The sequence below is a fragment of the Euleptes europaea genome, chromosome 1 (assembly GCF_029931775.1).
Source record: "Euleptes europaea isolate rEulEur1 chromosome 1, rEulEur1.hap1, whole genome shotgun sequence".
Classification (NCBI taxonomy): Eukaryota; Metazoa; Chordata; class Lepidosauria; order Squamata; family Sphaerodactylidae; genus Euleptes; species Euleptes europaea.
Genome location: NC_079312.1, coordinates 86,359,917 through 86,376,976, shown reverse-complemented (window position 1 = coordinate 86,376,976; position 17,060 = coordinate 86,359,917). Strand labels below are relative to the sequence as shown.

The window sequence follows — 17,060 nt, the reverse complement described above, 5'->3', positions numbered from 1 at the left end:
GGGGTGTGCGGCTTGCGGCCCTGCTCTGCAAGCTCGGATGGATGTGCAGTGGCCTCCTGCAGTCTGGTTGGAAGTAAACACAACCAGGCTGGAAGTGACATGCCGGTAAAAGGGCAGGGACAAGGCTACAGACCAAGGGATTTAAAGAGGAGACCAGAGAAAGAATGGGAAGACTCGTGGGAAGAAGGAAGTGGCAGTGAATCGAGGCTGGCAAGGAAAGCTGGGGCACAGAGGAGGTGGAGGGGGCAGCAGCCATGTTAACAGGCCCAGAACCAGTGAACCTAGAGGCATTGGGAGTGGTCGACAGGGGAAGCACCAGGGGTGTTGGGGCCACCATGGAAATTTATTGAAGGGGGAGGCTGCAGAGGAGGCTGCAGGGCCAGGGAGACGACAGGCAGAGCAGAAGGTCAGCAGAAGCCACGCTGAGGGATGGCAAAGGACTCATCAGCCGGGAAGGGCCAGGCTGGCTCCAAGGGAGCCCTATTGCCAAGAGGAGACAGTATTAAGAGGAGGGAGTAGGGCCACAGAGGTCTAAGGGCTCAATTGTGGGGATTAACAGGGGTAAACAAAGTAAAAATGAAAACAATACATAATTGTGGTCAAGGAGGAATATGGGAGGGCAACCCTGCTGATCAACCCAAGGGGGACTCCTGGTCTGAGGCCAGGTACAATGGGACAAGCCACTTGTAAGTATACTGTAAATAGTGTTTCGTATAAACATGGCTCGGGATGGAAAAGCAAGGGAGGAGAGCGTCAGGAGAGGGGATTTCCATTCTAGCATGGAAGTAGAGCCCCATATTTTATTGCTTGCAGGATTCTATTTCCTCACATTTCCAGCCAATATTTGATCTTTAAAAGAATTCCAATCTTCTTGCTTTGATCATTTGTTCTTGTCAAATGTTATAAATATAACTAAAGAAGCACTGTGTGACAAATTACAAATTCTGAGCAACACTATCCACAGACATGTAAAGACAGAGCAAGGGGGTTTAAAAAGACTGACAACCTGATCTTAAAACTTGTTATGCAAACATACTTAAGTTAATAAACTCCATCTTATCAGGTATGCTGGTACAGTATGAAGTGGAACAGAGTAGGTCCCACTGACTTTAGTATGCTTAGATCAGAGTTCTTTACATTACTGTCCTGTTGATTAATTATCAGTGCCTATAATGAAGGTTGCTATTTTTAAACCCCCAAATTATGGAAAGTCCAGTCATGTATAGTACAAAGCAAGTCAAAACTAGTAAGATATTAAGCTTAGTGCAATCAGAATAAGTAATGTTTACCTAACCCCACAGTGAAAATTTGTACAAACATGCAATAAGGAAGTAGAAACCTGCCACCAATACCTAATGAATAATTTGACACTGGAAAGAGTTTCAGGGAAAAGTCTCTTTTCTCCCTTTGCACAAATTTGGGCAGAGAGTTTCCCATGCAGAGGGAAATCTCCTGGTCTAGTAATACTGCATCCATGATGTGAAGGTGGTTAAAATTGTTCTGAATCGATATATTACAGAACTGAATTAAAATGGCAAACACATCTGTTACGATTAGTCATCCGTGTGAAATCTAGGTGTCCTTGGGTATTTTTAATCAGAATTTAACAACATATAGATGTTATCCATCCACAATAAGTTTTCTAATAAGGAACAATTCATACAAATTATAAACACAACCCTACTTGTAATAGTATCTTATTTTAATTGTCTGTGTACAGGTCATAGTATTAGAATTGTCAGCGTAAATAATAACATAACTTTATTCAAGGAATATAATTACAATAAGGCCTCCAGCGCTCAGCGCCCTTCACCAGAGGCATTGCTACTTAAAGGTAGCTTTTATAACAGATCAAGTAGCTGTTAATCTATTTATACTACTGATTTATGCTTTCAGACAATGAATGTGTTTAGATATAAATCAGTCAACCACAAAGCAAGCAGCAGAGTTGACATTTAAAATCAATTTCATGAAATTACTCTCAGTTCTTCATGTCAATAGATTCTTGGCCTAATGCGGTGAATTGGGACTTGGGAGATCCAAATTCAGATCCCCATTCAGTTGTGAAGCTCGCTCAGTGACCCTGGGCCGGTCACTCCCTGAGAATAAAATGGAAGGGGGAGGCAACCATGTACACTGCCCTTGGCTCTAGGGGTTACCAGGTCCCTCTTCCCCACTGGCAGGAGGTTTCTGGGGCGGAGCCTGAGGAGGGGAGGGTTTGGGGAGGGGAGGGACTTCAGTGCCATAGAGTTCAATTGCCAGCATGGCCATTTTCTCCAGGTGAACTAATCTCTATCGGCTGGAGATCCGTTGTAATGGCAGGAGATCTCCTGCTATTACCTGGAGGTTGGCAAACCTATTTGGCTCCTCGGAGGAAGGACAGGATAGAAATAAGGGAGAGACTGATGCCGTTAAAAGCAGCCAATGCCCATAGGGCCACAACATCAAAAATGGACGAGAAACACTGTTTACTTTTTTCCAGATCAACATTTCAAGGAGTAATTTCACAAACAACAAGAGGAGGCACTGCTTTAAAATACAGGAAACGGTGTAGGGTTGCCAACCTCCAGGTACTAGCTGGAGATCTCCTGCTATTACAACTGATCTCCAGCCAGTAGAGATCAGTTCACCTAAAAAAAATGGTCGATGTGGCAATTGGACTCTATGACATTGAAGTCCCTCCCCTCCCCAAACCCCGCCCTCCTCAGGCTCCGCCCCAAAAACCTCCTGCCGGTGTCAAAGAGGGACCTGGCAACCCTAAACCAGTGATCTTTTAAAGTGAGTGGCAGCTAGCAAATGTATGCTCATTAGTGGTTCTTACCCCTGGAATAAGCAGGATGCTACTTTTAAAAATCTATGGTGCCTCGTCTTCTGCAGCTACGACATTCAATAAGTCTTCAGATTTCTGGGGGTTTCTTCCTCAGCTTTTTGTTAATTGAACAATTTTGTTAACTGAACACTAATGCTTCAAAGATGTACTGCTGCGTATAGTTGATAGTAGGCTAGTATAGTGAGTACAATACAGTAGGATGTTTATGAAGTCTTTTGTCTTGAAATTTCCATTCAATTTCCTCCACACTACTAGGAGCATACTATCTTCCAGACCTGGAGTAGAACACGCATACACACCAGAATCCACTGTTATCAAATCTTCTGTTTATTCCCTTGGTATGTCATAATAAACTTATATAAACAACATTTCTGATTGGCGGAACTAACCAAATGTTCAGATAATCTACAAAGCTGTTCAAATAAATATGTTTAGTACAAATCTTCTGTTCAGGGAGTAGTAAACCTAGAGGTCAGACTGAACATAAAATCACAGAAAATATACACTATAACATTGCTCAAGAAACAAAAGTGTTAAATTCTAAGTTCTAATTTGGGGTGGGGGCTGCTGAAAAGCAGCAGAGAGAAAAACGTTTTAATTCCAGTGTTCAGATTTAATAAATATGCAACAGGCTGACTACCAGACCTACTACCCACCCATGTCCAAATCAGGGGCAAATACGCTCTTGAATTACTCACTCAGAAAAGTAAGAGAGAAGGTCCAGAAGAGCCTTCCAGAGAGCTTTAATCGACTGAAGGGAAGAAGGCACACCCAAGCTTACTTTTAGCTAGGAGACTGGGAATTCCCCATGATGGAGGCCCTAGACAGCCCTTGTGTGTGTGTGTGTTTGTGTGTCTGCATTTTGAATACCATCCAAAAGTATTTAAAGGGCTCTCCTCTAGCCCAGAGGGGTATGCTGAAGTACGTCACTGTTTCATGAACAATGCATTAGAGGAAAGGGTGATTCAGTTCTGGAATCCCAGGAAGACATGAATATTTTATGCCAAAGAAGGTCTATTATTCTTGCCACATTCCTTAAATGGGTAAGAGCTGTTTCCCTAGGAAAAACATGCATCATAAGGCTTTGTATTATCCCTTTAGAGGACAGAAAAGTTATCATACATAGTCAAATCCTAACATGTTCTGCGGAATAAATACGTTTAATCATTTCCATTGCACTACAAATAAAATGAGGCCCTAGAGTTGCCAATTGGCTGGCAAGTGACAGACCTCCTGTTTGTCAGATATCTCGGGCCACATGTCTTGAGGGGTTTTTGTCACCACCACCCCCCTTCCCCCAACAGTTTATGAATACTGGCATACTATTGCTTCTTGGCGAGGAGGCTGAAGTTGGTTCCTTATTCCCAGTTCGTTCCCTATTCCCAGTTCCTTATTCACATTTCCTAGTTCCTGAATGTTTTTGAGGACAATTCAAAAGCTCTGCACCCCGAAATATGGATTGGACCACCACATATCATACACCCCCACATTCAGGGGACTGTGCCCTTTGAAATGGCGCATACTGGGTCCTGATCCAAAGTCCGGTTCTTCGGCCAGCAGCTCCCAAGTGGGGTGCCCCCACCACCAATGCACATACAGACACTGCACCCCAAAATAATCTTTGGACCACCCCAAATGACACATCCCCACACTCCAGAGACTGTCCCCTCCAAGAAGACATACAGTGGTGCCTGGTCCAAACACCGGTTCTGGCACCACTGGCTTCTTTTTGGGTCCCCCCCCCCTTAGCGTAGGGCTCTCATTGTGCTGATCTGTCTTCTGTCAGGAAATCCAGGGGAAGAGGAGATGGAAGGAAGAAAAAGGAGGGAAAGAGAAAGATCCTGGAGCAGCCCCATACTTTAAAAGGGAAATGGGGTAACAATCCTTGCTGCTTAGAAGAAGAGCCACTGTGGTACAGTGGATAAGGATTTTGGATTTGAAACAAGGATATTTGGGGTTCAAATCCATAAAGGTTCAGGGCTGAGGTAGCTGCTGGCTAAACCAACAGCTGGTGAAAGATAGGCAATGGTCGAAGGGGAGGTAGGTAAAACTGCAGGCTGGAAGCAGGCTTTCTTATTTTAGCAACCTCTTGCCCCTCTGTAGGCAACTATTGTTTTAGTCCTCAGCTCAGCTTCCTCTTTTTTTCCTGCTCTCACTGGAGCCAAGCATAGAGCTATTGCACCCGCATAGTTCTAATATTGACAGGTGCTGCCAGGGCTGCCCAGATCCACCATGGGTCCCCTAGAGAAGGGTTACACATCGCCCCAAATGACCCTAATCCAAACCATGTTATCTCATGTTGTAATTTTATACTTGTATACACATACATATTTGTACCAATGTTTTAAACACTTCTTACATCTGATAAAGTCTGTTTCCAATGTTATCTCACTTGTTCTTCTTAGAACATTCCTCTGTTTAAAGCCTGTTTAAGACCTTAAACAGTGGTTTAGATCCTATTACTGTTAGGTGGATCTGTAACTGGTTGACAGATCGCACCCAAAGAGTGCTTGTTAATGGTTCCTCATCCACTTGGAGAGAAGTGACTAGTGGAGTGCCTCAGGGATCTGTCCTGGGCCCTGTGTTATTCAACATCTTTATAAATGATTTGGATGAAAGAATAGAGGGGATGCTTATTAAATCTGCAGATTATACTAAATTGGGAGGGGTAGCAAATATGGTAGAAGACAGAGCCAAGATACAAGATGATTTTGACAGGCTGGAGAATTGGGCTAAAACTAATAAAATGCATTTCAACAGAGATAAATGTAAAGTTCTGCATTTAGGTAGGAAAAATCAAATGCATAATTATAGCATGGGGAAGTCTTGTCTTAGTAGTAGTGTGTGCTCAAAGGATCTTGGGGTTTTAGTAGACCAAACACTGAACATGAGTCAGCAGTGTGATGCAGTAGCTAAAATGGCAAATGCGATCTTGGGCTAGTATAGTGTCCAGATCATGCGAAGTGATGGTATCGCTTTACTCTGCTCTGGTTAGACCTTGTCGTGGTCAGCAGGGACCAGGACACTGAACAGACAGAGCTCCCGGATGAGTTGACAGCAGAGGCAGAGGCTGGGCCCTCTACCTCTTCGGAAGTTAGCAAATGGTCTCTATCAAAGGCTGAAGCCCCCGCTCCTAGCATGAGTAATGAGGAGGAGAGGCAGCTGCAGCTGGTAGAATCACCCCCGCCTGTAGCTAGGCTGAGTGAAAGATTACGCAAAGATTTAGACACCTGCCGCAGGAATGCACGGGAGTATAGGCGAACACAAAGCCCTGAATACTGACAGGAGCCAGGCTAGGTAATTAGTGGGGCAAAGGAGTGCACCACCAGAGAACCATATATTCCAGGCTGTTGGGTGGTTTCTCTGTGGAAGCAACGATTCAGTTTCCGGACTGCTTCGCATCAACTTTGGCTTCTGACCCTTTCTCCGACCGGCTTGAATTCCTGGAACTCCGACCCTTGGCCTGATTCACGACTCTTCTTCTGGACGTTTGGACTCCTGTTTTGATCTCCACTGACTCGACCTTGGACCGCACGACTACCCAGCCTCCTAGCCCCACCCGGGACCTGATTCTACCAGCTGCAGCTGTCTCTCCTCATTACTCATGCTAGGAGCGGGGGCTTCAGCCTTTGATAGAGACCATTTGCTAACTTCCGAGGAGGTATAGGGCCCAGCCTCTGCTGCCAACTCATCCGGGAGCTCTGTCTGTTCAGTGTCCTGGTCCCTGCTGACCATGACAGACCTCACCTAGAGTATTGTGTTCAGTTTTGGGTACTGCAATTTAAGAAGGATGTAGACAAACTGGAATGGGTCCAGAGGAGGGCAACAAAATTGGTGAGGGGTCTGGAGACCAAGTCCTGTGAGGAAAGGTTGAAGGAGCTGGGTATGTTTAGCCTGAAGTGGAGAAGACTGAGAGGTGATATGATAACCATCTTCAAGTACTTGAAGGGCTGTCATATAGAGGATGGTGCCAAGTTGTTTTCTGTTGCCTCAGAAGGTTGCCAACCAACAGGTTGAAACTAAATCAAAAGAGTTTCCGTCTAGACATTAGGAAGAATTTTCTAACAGAGCAGTTCCTCAGTGGAACAGGCTTCCTTGGGAGGTGGTAAACTCTTCTTCCCTGGAGGTTTTTAAGAAGAGACTAGATGGCCATCTGTCAGCAATGCTGATTCTACGACCATAGGCAGATCATGAGAGGGAGGGCACCTTGGCCATCTTCTAGGTATGGAATAGGGGTCACTGGGTGTGTGTGTGGGGGAGGTTGCTGTGAATTTCCTGCATTGTGCAGGGGGTTTGAGTAGATGACCCTGATGGTCCTTTCCAACTCTCTGATTCTCTGATTTGATGTTTTCTTTTTGCATTATCTCATCAATTTAAAAATGTACATACCTAGACGCTAGTAAATTTTAAGGCATTGCATACAGAAATATGATAGGAAGCTATTTTATTTTGTATGGTGGTAGAAACTGCCATCAAGTCACAGCCAATTTATGGTGACCCCATAGGGCTTTCAAGACAAGAAACACTAAGAGGTGGTTTGTCATTGCCTGCCTCCACATGGGTTGAGAGAGTTCTGAGAGAACTGTGACTGGCCCAAGGTCACCCAGCAGGCTTCATGTGGAGGAGTGGGGAATTGAACCTGATTAGAGTCCACTGCTCATAACCACTACACCATGATGGCTCTCTTATTTTTTATAGGGAAGAATTAAAATCAAACATCAAAAATTCCCTGCAACTTGTGTGTCTCCAGCTGTAATGCCGCATCTGTTGTAAGGGGAAAATAGATCAGCAGATAACTGAAATACAGTTCGAACATGTTTCGGTTTATAAAATCAATGTTTGAATCCATTTGCAGGTTTTTTACAACACCAATGTGCTTTTTTTTAAGCATCACATTGAAAATATTGGTTTACGTTGTGGGGAAAGTAACCTGCACTTTGAAATAAATATTCCCAAATCCTCCTTTGCAAGATGCAGTTTGAGCAACAGTTTACTTTGGAATGTTGACGGTGATGAACAGGTCCACGATCCATTCCCTTGCCACAGGCTGCTGGTGTGCTTAGATAAGAAGCGATGTGTCCCACCACCATTCCTCAATTCCAGTTTTGGTTCTGCTATTTTTCTTTCAGGACTTTCCCACAACTTACCCATCATGCTGCCATACAATAACTAAGTTTAGCTCCTTTTTTGGTCAGCCTTTACAAAGCCGGGAGATGAATTAAAATGGCTGTGAGTAGGGTTGCCAACCTCCAGGTACTAGCTGGAGATCTCCTGCTATTACAACTGATCTCCAGCCAATACAGATCAGTTCACCTGGAGAAAATGGTCACTTTGGCAACTGGAGTCTATGGCATTGAAGTCCCTCCCATCCCCCAAGCCCCACCCTCCTCAGGCTCCGCCCCAAAAACCTCCCGCCGGTGGCAAAGAGGGACCTGACAACCCTACTGTGGAGTGGAGTGAGGTGAAATGCAGTGCAATGTAGTATGCTTCAATGACACCTTTTGACCTACCCAGTCCATACAGGTGCTTGCTAAACTCTAAACAGTATAGAGAACTCTCAGATTACAGGTCTGCCAGAAGTTGGCAAGCGTGGCTGATTTCCTGCCAGAGTTAAGCAGCCCTAAGGTTTAGAATTTAGTGCCTAGTACTTTATCGTTGTTTCTTTCATAGAAGGTTTATTCATTTTACTATATTGATGCAAGCGACTTTGACCAGTATTGTTATTGGGTAAGCAAGGTATAAATAGTTTTAATAAATAAATGATGGTTACCTTGTTTGAAGTCCGTTTTCTGTCCCAGGGTCAGACAGGTGCAGAGCAATCCTCTGTGTGTTTACTATAAATAGTCCTATAGTCCTATGGACTATTTTAAAGTAAGTGTCTGAAAAAATACTCAGAGATACAGTCAGGAAGAATGGGTGGTGACTTGTGCACTTCAAGTTAACTTCTGTCAAGCTTCTGCTATCTTTAGGGTTGCCAACCTCCAGGTGGTAGCTGGAGATCTTCTGCTATTACAATGGGTCTCCGAGTGATAGAAAATCAGTTCCCCTGGAGAAAATGGCTGCTTTGGCCATTGGACTCTATGACATTGAAGTCCCTCCCCTCTGCAAACCCTGCCCTCCTCAGACTCCACCCCCAAAATCTCCAGGTATTTCCCAACCCGGAGCTGGCAACCCTAGCTATCTTCCACTGCACTGCACACAAGATTATACCTTTGAATTTTGTGATATAAATCAGATCAACCCCCCCTTGTTCCTGCATGCAGAATAAACATGAATTAGAACCATCACATATATAAGCAAAGGTGATAAATCTGTTCATCCCCCTTTAAACTCTAACCTCATCACTGTTAATAAAGCAGGAGTAGCTCATATGTCTTTCTTCTCTTGCTCCCTGTTTAATCACCTCTCCTCTTCCAAGATCCACCCCCAAATCTTTCACACATACCAGAAGACTCATTTTAATGCCTGTAACATCTAATGCCTTATACTAAACACGACCCCTTCCTTGCCAACTATCTAGAACCGTGTTGGCGAACCCATGGCACGCGTGCCACTTCCGGCATGCCGAGCCCTCTCTGCTGGCACGCACGGGTAAGTTGAGCAGCTGGGTGGCGGGGGCTTTGAACCACTCCGCGCTGCCTGGTTCAAAGCCCTTTCCTTCCCTGGACTTTGAACCGCTCCCCCCCCTTCCCTGAACCGCTGGGCTCAAAGCCCCCCCTCCCCCATCCACTGGAGGCCAGATCATCCAAGCTGGTAGACCTGGCCCCTGGGAAAAGCCATCCGCTGGAGGCCATGTCATCTGAGCTGGTAGACCTGGCCTCCAGGAGAGAGAGAAAGAGGGAGAGAGGGAGAGAGGGAGAGAGGGAGAGAGGGAGAGAGGGGGAGAGGGAGAGGGAGAGGGAGAGGGAGAGGGAGAGAGAGAGGGAGAGAGAGAGAGAGAGAGAGAGAGAGAGAGAGAGAGAGAGAGAGAGAGAGAGAGAGAGAGAGAGAGAGAGAGAGAGAGAGAGAAGCAAGTGATCCCTGTGTTATGAGTTGTTTTTTCTAAACTAAAACCTCAGTATTCAGGTTAAATTGCCGTGTTGGCACTTGGCGATAAATAAGTAGGTTTTAGGTTGCAGTTTGGGCACTCGGTCTCTAAAAGGTTCGCCATCACTGATCTAGAACATTCATATAATTTCAAACTTCTTCCATGGCTAATGGCATTTGGTTTTCTTGTGTATTTTTCTCATAGTTAAATTGCATAGGAATCTGTCATGTCTTACTGAAGATCCAATGTGCTATATTGACTAGAGTGCTCAGCTGTGCCTCAAGAGACTCAGGTTCACCTCCTACTTGCCATTAAACTCACAGGGTGTCCTTAGGCCAGTTATTCTCTCTCAGCATAAACCCATCTCTTGAGATGGTTATTGTGAGTATAAATGGAAGAGGGTAGAATCCTATGTGCTGCCCTGAGGCAGGTGCCATAACTGAGGCCATCCAATCAAGGAACAACTCACATTATAGTCCCTTGTAAATTGTGAAAATTGTGAGCCCAAGATCTCTCTGTTACATTCTCAGTATCCTGCCAAAAGTGCAGCTGCTAGGACTGTGCCAAATATAAATGAAAAAACTGCAAATGACACTTTTTCCACCACAGGTAGAACAAGGTTGAATATGGCAAGGTGACAATAATGGAGAATCTCCAGTTCAAACAGATGTCCAGCCTCACCCACTGTTGTGAACAGAATTTGCTTCTCTTCAAACTGGTGCACTTAATGAAAACCAGACTGTACTGGTTCTCTGTTCATCCTAAAATATTGTTTGTGCAGGTGATCTAAACCGCAGCCTAAGACTACACTATTACTCACCTTTCTAAGGTATAAAATCCACTGACATTCTTGAATGCTCTTTCACACAAGATCATGCAAATTAGACATTAAATAATACCACCAGCATCCCTCTCCATGGAATGGGTGATGCCCAGAGGAAGGCTGGCCATTGAATTACTGGAAAGTTCTCAGTGGAGGGGGGCACGGGGGGCAGGCACAAGCAAAGCAAAGGAGCCTCACCAGCACTGCAGGAGCTGAGGCCCTTCAGCAGCAACTATGATTCATGTCAGCTCAATACTGGCTCCTCCTGCACCGCCACTGGTGGCAATGGGTGAACTGATGCCCATTATCAGTACTGTTGACTGGGTCTGAGTTAGGGTTGCCAGCCCTTGGTTTGCAAGCCCTGAGATCATTGGGAGGCAGGGACTGCATAAATTGGCATTGTGCAATGTTCTAGCAATTCCCTCAAATCTCTATGGGTTTTACCATCAATATGGGAAATTCTTAGATTATTCTCCAACACCATGACATCACTTCCCGGTAAGAAGCTGGAAGTAAGTCAGGGCACTGCACGATGATGCTGTTTTTCCCCACACTGCTCCATTAAGCAGGAGCCTGGAGGCCGGGGTAGGGTTGCCAGGTCCCTCTTCGCCACCAGCAGGAGGTTTTTGGGGATGTGGCCTGAGGAGGGCAGGGTTTGGGGAGGGGAGGGACTTCAATGCCATAGAGTCCAGTTGCTAAAGCGGCCATTTTCTCCTGGTGAACTGGAGGAGATCACCAGCTAGTACCTGGAGGCTGGCAATCCTAGGCTGGGGGCAGGCAACCTGGCCACTCTAGTTTGAGCTGGGTGACCCTTGCAGTGCTAGCTCATAGCCCTGCAGGGGCTACTCCACTTGGCTTGTTCCTGGGCCATTTAAATTTCCCAGTCTGCCCCAAGAGGCCCCCTCCCCACTATTCTTTATGACATTTATGACATTCATTTTGAGAAACGAGATTTCTTCCATAAAACCTGAGAGATTTTTGAGGAGGATGACCCATTGGAAAGAAACCTATAATAAATGGGTGCAAGAGACAATGTCGAAGACTTCATGTAGCTACTGTTGACATCAAAAGTGGGGTGTTGTTATTATTTGCTTACCCCTTGACTTACTCGGTTTGGTTGGTCTGGTCTGAAAGAAAGCAGATGAAACAAAATGATGACGCCTTCTGAGCACAGGGAGGAAGTTTTGGTCAGAGCAGGGGATTTCCAGAACACTGTGATCCCTGATGTATATGCAAATTGTGCACTCAGATTAACCTGAGTGCATCTGAAGAGGCCCTGAGAATAACAGAAAACACTAGCTCTGGGGGAACAGGGGATAGAAAGAAACTCAGGGACAATGGGGGAGGAGGGGAGGTATGTGAAAAGAGGAGAGGTTAGAAGTCCAAGATAGGAAAGGAGGAAAAGGAGAAGACAGTTTAAGGATTAGGAATTAAGACTCTTAAAAAAATTCACCACAATCCTTGAATGCATTTTTTGCACAGTAAAACTTTCCTATGAAAGCCCTAGTGTTGCTGCAGCTTTTCCTGCATATATCACAATATCAATATGCCAATGGCTGATTTAAAAAAAAAAAAAAAAACCTCAAGAAAGCCCTCAATGGCATACAGGTAGTGGGTGGCACTGCTAGCACCCTTTGAACTGGGAGATTCAGGCCTGGGGGCATGGACAGGCACTAGACATGCCCTTTGCCTCCTCCAGCATCAAATTGGGAGGAGCAGTGAACACCCCAGAAGATATAGAATTTATCTAGATCTGAACACACTGGAAAAGTGGGCGGATGTGAACAAGATGCAATTCAACAAGGATAAGTGCCGAGTTCTACATCTGGATAACAGAAACAAGGGACATGCATACTGGATGGGGGATACACTTCTGGGTAGCAGTGTGTGTGAACAAGATCTTGAGGTATGGGTAGACCGTAAGTTAAATATAAGCAGCCAGTGTGATGCAGCAACAAAAAAAGCTAATGCAATCTTGGGATGTATCAACAGAGGCATAACATCCAAATCGCAAGATGTCATAGTTCCTCTGTACACTGCACTGGTCAGGCTGCACCTGGAGTATTGTGGTCAGTTCTGGAGGCCTCACTTCAAAAACGATGTGGACACAATCAAGCGGGTGCAGAGAAGAGTGACGAGGATGATCAGGGGCCTGGAGACCAAGCCCTATAAGGAAAGGCTGAGGGAGTTGGGAATGCTTAGTCTGGAGAAGAGGCGGTTGATGGGGGACATGATTGCTCTTTAAGTATTTGAAAGGCTGTCACTTAGAGGAGGCCAGGGAGCTGTGACTTTTGGGGAAAGTGAGAAGTGCTATGTGTGAAAAAGGTCTTTGTAAAAACGTTTCCTTGGGTGGAGGAAGGAGCAGGTGTAAGGTAGCCTTTCCCTCATCTTCTAATGATCCTCTTCTCCTGCCTTGCTGTAAAAAGTTCTCCATAATGAGCACTTGAAATCTGTTTCTTTCTTCCTGAGGAAGCCCGCCTTAAACAAATTGCTTTGGAGGAATGAAGGCTAAAAACCGAAAAAAAGTTTCCTAACAAAACCCAAGATTCCAAAGCTGATGCACAACACAGCACCGAGAAGCTGCTAGTGGCAAAAGAGATGTGAAACACTAGCATCAGCTGACTCAGGAGGTTATGCTCCAGACATCTGGATGCAACGTGGTTGGGGCTGCTTGCTTCTTCCAAATTTTGCAACTTGTGAAACACGATGTTGCTTTTCCTGGAAACTTCTCTGGGCTGCCCACATTAAGAAAGGGTCATGCAACATCGCAGTTGTGTGGCCCTGCTACGAACATCCACACTTTAATGTAGCGGCTTTCCTGCGTGAACCATTTAAGGTATTGTTTCCTCATGAGCAGCATTTCTCCAGTACTTTTCCTTCCTCCAATTTTTGTGCTGTCCTCAAAAAGACGAAAACACTATTTCCTGTTGCATTGCTTGTGTTTACCCCACCCCCGCGCAAAAACGGGAGGGAGGGAAAGGACTAAGGAAAGACATACAGCAAAGGAGAAATGACACATCACTACAGCAAAACTTTTTCTGTTGAGCAGACCATTGTAACAAACGGATGTAATGCATTATGCTTTAATGTCCACGCTCCATAAGAGTGTGCAGCTTATTGTTGTGAATAAGTGAAGAGCTTATTGTTGTGGTGCCTGGCCCAAGAGCCTGACAGTTAGATGTTGCTGCTCAGTGATTCATCTGTGTCTTGGAACAGATTACAGTACTTCTAGTGGCACTGTAGACAAGATGGCAGAAGATTCATACCTTTAAGCATGGACCTGCCTCGAACACACAGAAAGCAGGACGGGGAAGGGAACCATTTCTGATTTTAACAGCAAGAGGTGTCTCATCTTACCTCCCAAAAATCCCCAAGTGCATTTCTCCTGGCCATTCCAGGTAACTCAAGTGGAGCCAAGCGGTTGGGCAGGGAGAAGATGGTTAGACTAGAGCTGTTTTATTAAAAAAAATTGGGATCATTTGTCCATTTTAAATAGCACCTCTCAAACCCAAAACCCGTTGTCAAGGCAGAAGAACCATTTTGATTTTTGCTACCTCAGTGTTCTCCATTTTGTGTGCCTGGCAATCAGCATTCAGTAGTTTTCCACACAGGCTTAACTGGCTTCATTCTCATACCACCACCTGTAACTTATTCCACCAACAGGCCTGGCAATCAAGGTCACTACTAGCTCATACCATCCTAATTAACTGAGTGAGAATGTCGGTGTGAAGATGGGAGGGGTGAGATTTCCTCTGGGAGCATTATTCTGGTTCAGACCGGCTGACACCATCTAGACTTCTCCCAAAGGTCCACCCTGATTGGGAGTGAGGGTCACCCGTCCTAGGTTCACTTTTCCTTAAGTCTGACTATGTCTCAGAGTAGTTAAGCTTCCTTCATACCTTGATTTCAGCAAATTACTCTGTCACCTTGAAGAGCCTCTTTAGCTTTTAAAATCCAGCTGATCATATAACAATTTAGTATTATTTAGCCAGGTAGATTGTTTTTATTATTGCAATTTGACTATTGACTATGGAACTTGTATTTTAACCCTTTTTTCTTGAACTTTTCTATCAATAAAGCTTTTTAAGCTACATTGGTTTGAGTTCACTGGCCTAACCCAGAGCTGTTGAGTCACTCTACCCGTACCGAGACAGGGTCTCTGTCTTCATACCTGTGTCCTCAAAGTAGGTCTCTCCTATGCATCAGAGTATGAATGTGTCATGTTGCACAGTATACAAAAGAAAATGACCCTCTCGTTAGAAATTAACATGGAAGGGGACATGTTGAATTCAGAGTTACTGCAAACAAGTCAACAAGGAACAGCAAAGGAAGAGTTTGAAAGACCTAATTGCAATAATAGTTGGGCAATACAACAAGTTGCCTGGGGAAGTTACAGAACCATCTTCCCTGGAAACGTTTCAGAAAAATCAAACTATTTAGTGCTTTTCACACACCCCAAGTTCCTTGTTATTCATTATTCTCTAGAAATGTGTTAAGGGGAAGTTTAATTCTACCATTCAAATATTGATCTGATGCCATTCTCAATTCTTGGCCAATTTTGATTTTAAAAAATTCACTAGATAAAATTCTTTGCATATTTAATAATTTGTCTAATTCTTTTTGCTTGTGATAGAACTTTGACTGTATTTGACAGCTGTCATTAAATTGTATTTACTATCAGACATCTGATAGCATGTGAGATTTCATGCTTAACTTCTGTCAGAAATCATGACAATGAGGAGATACCAACACCGTGCAAAGCACTGAAATTTCAAATGTTGAGAATGCCAAATTTAAAATCTTACATTCAAACCTGAACCACAAATTAACATGCCGGTAAACTTTTGAGTGTGGCTTCCTATATCTTGCCGTATTGTTATATGCAAGCTGCAAGTATGATTGCGGGGGGAGGGGGGGTCCTCTGTTGCTGAGGGTTTTGCTAAGTAAGCATGTGTTCTTTGCCAGAACTGATGCTGAAAATAACTGTATTTTATTAAGCTTCCCAATAAACCTCAAAATCCATAATATGATGTAAGAATACAGGGCAAGTGTTGAAACCATTGCTTCATGCCATTGTCATTGTCTGTGGGTTGGTAGAGCTTGGAGAGCATAACCTGAAAAAAATTCTTTTACAGAGAAATCTTGCTCTTGAGGGGTAATGGGATGTTCCAGTGTTCCCTCTCCAATTACCGCCTATACTGCTACTGTTTTCTAGTGGGGTGACCAGCATAACAGAACACAAAGGGAATTTAAGATTAGAAATCACAAATTCACGTTTGACTTTCTGCAAGGTGTAGCCCTTTCTGTGAGGGTTGTAGATCACAATTCAGAACATTCATCCTTATTTATTAACATTTTTATCTCACATAGCCACCCCCATAGGGTCTCAAGATAACCTGCACCTTGTCTGTAATGTCTCCATAGCTGCAAAAGTTTCTGTGGCTTCCCCTACCCTCCTGCCTGCTGTGTGTTAACATTCTCTACCTTCCAGCAGGTGAGAAGGTAGGATTCAGTCTGGTTACCCAGCAACAGCACTACGCACAGTGCTTTATTACACATCTTTATAATTTAAGACAAGGTATGCTAAAAGCTTCCTTTGACAAGCTTCATTTTAGGTGGGTTTTTGTTTTTTGCTTTCAAGACCCAGCTGTCCTATGGCGACCCTGTAGGGTTTTCAAGGCAAGAGATGTTTGGAGGTGGTTTGCCATTGTCTGCCTTCATCTCATGACCCTGGCCTGGTAATCCTTGGAGGTCTCCCATCCAAATACTTGCCAGGGTCAAGGCTGAGAATGTGTGACTGGCCCAAGGTCACCCAGCAAGCTTCCAGGCCGCCAGTGGGAATTTGAACCTTGGTTTCCTAGTCCCCAGTCCAACACCTTAACCTCTACACCATGGTGGCTCTCTAATAAATCTAAGTGCAGTCCTTTGTAGAGTTCCTCCAGTCTCAGTCCATGGACTTCACTGTGCTGAGACTGGAATTCTGGACTGAATTGCACTGTAAGGTTCTTACCACACCAAAGTCCTTTTGCAAATACTGGAATCTTCCCTTGAATCTTTGTGCCGTAATTAACAACATGCCCTGAAATACCCAAGCCTAAATTAAGAGGAAGAAGAGTTGATTTTTATATGCCAACTTTCTCTACCACTTAAGGAAGAATCAAACCGACTTACAATCACCCTCCCTTCCCCTCCTGTGAGGTAGGTGGGGTTGAGAGAGCTCTAAGAGAGCTGTGACTAGCCCAAGGTCACCCAGCAAGCTTCATGTGGAGGAGTGGGGAATCAAATCTGGTTCTCCAGATTAGAGTCTGCCGCTCCAAACCACCGCTCTTAACCATTACACCACGCTGGCTCTCCCAATTAAAAGATTAAAAATTAAACTT

General features: G+C 44.6%; 1 protein-coding gene across 1 annotated transcript in view; it reads right to left on the bottom strand.

Moving 5' to 3' along the window:
- Positions 1-3,562, bottom strand: part of TNIP1 (TNFAIP3 interacting protein 1) — an 81,179-nt gene extending 77,617 nt beyond the window's left edge. Inside the window, exon 1 of the mRNA XM_056851685.1 lies at positions 3,529-3,562. The gene's annotated coding sequence lies outside the window, so the exon portion shown is untranslated. The remainder of the gene's footprint in view (positions 1-3,528) is intronic.
- Between the last annotated feature and the right edge of the window lie 13,498 nt (positions 3,563-17,060).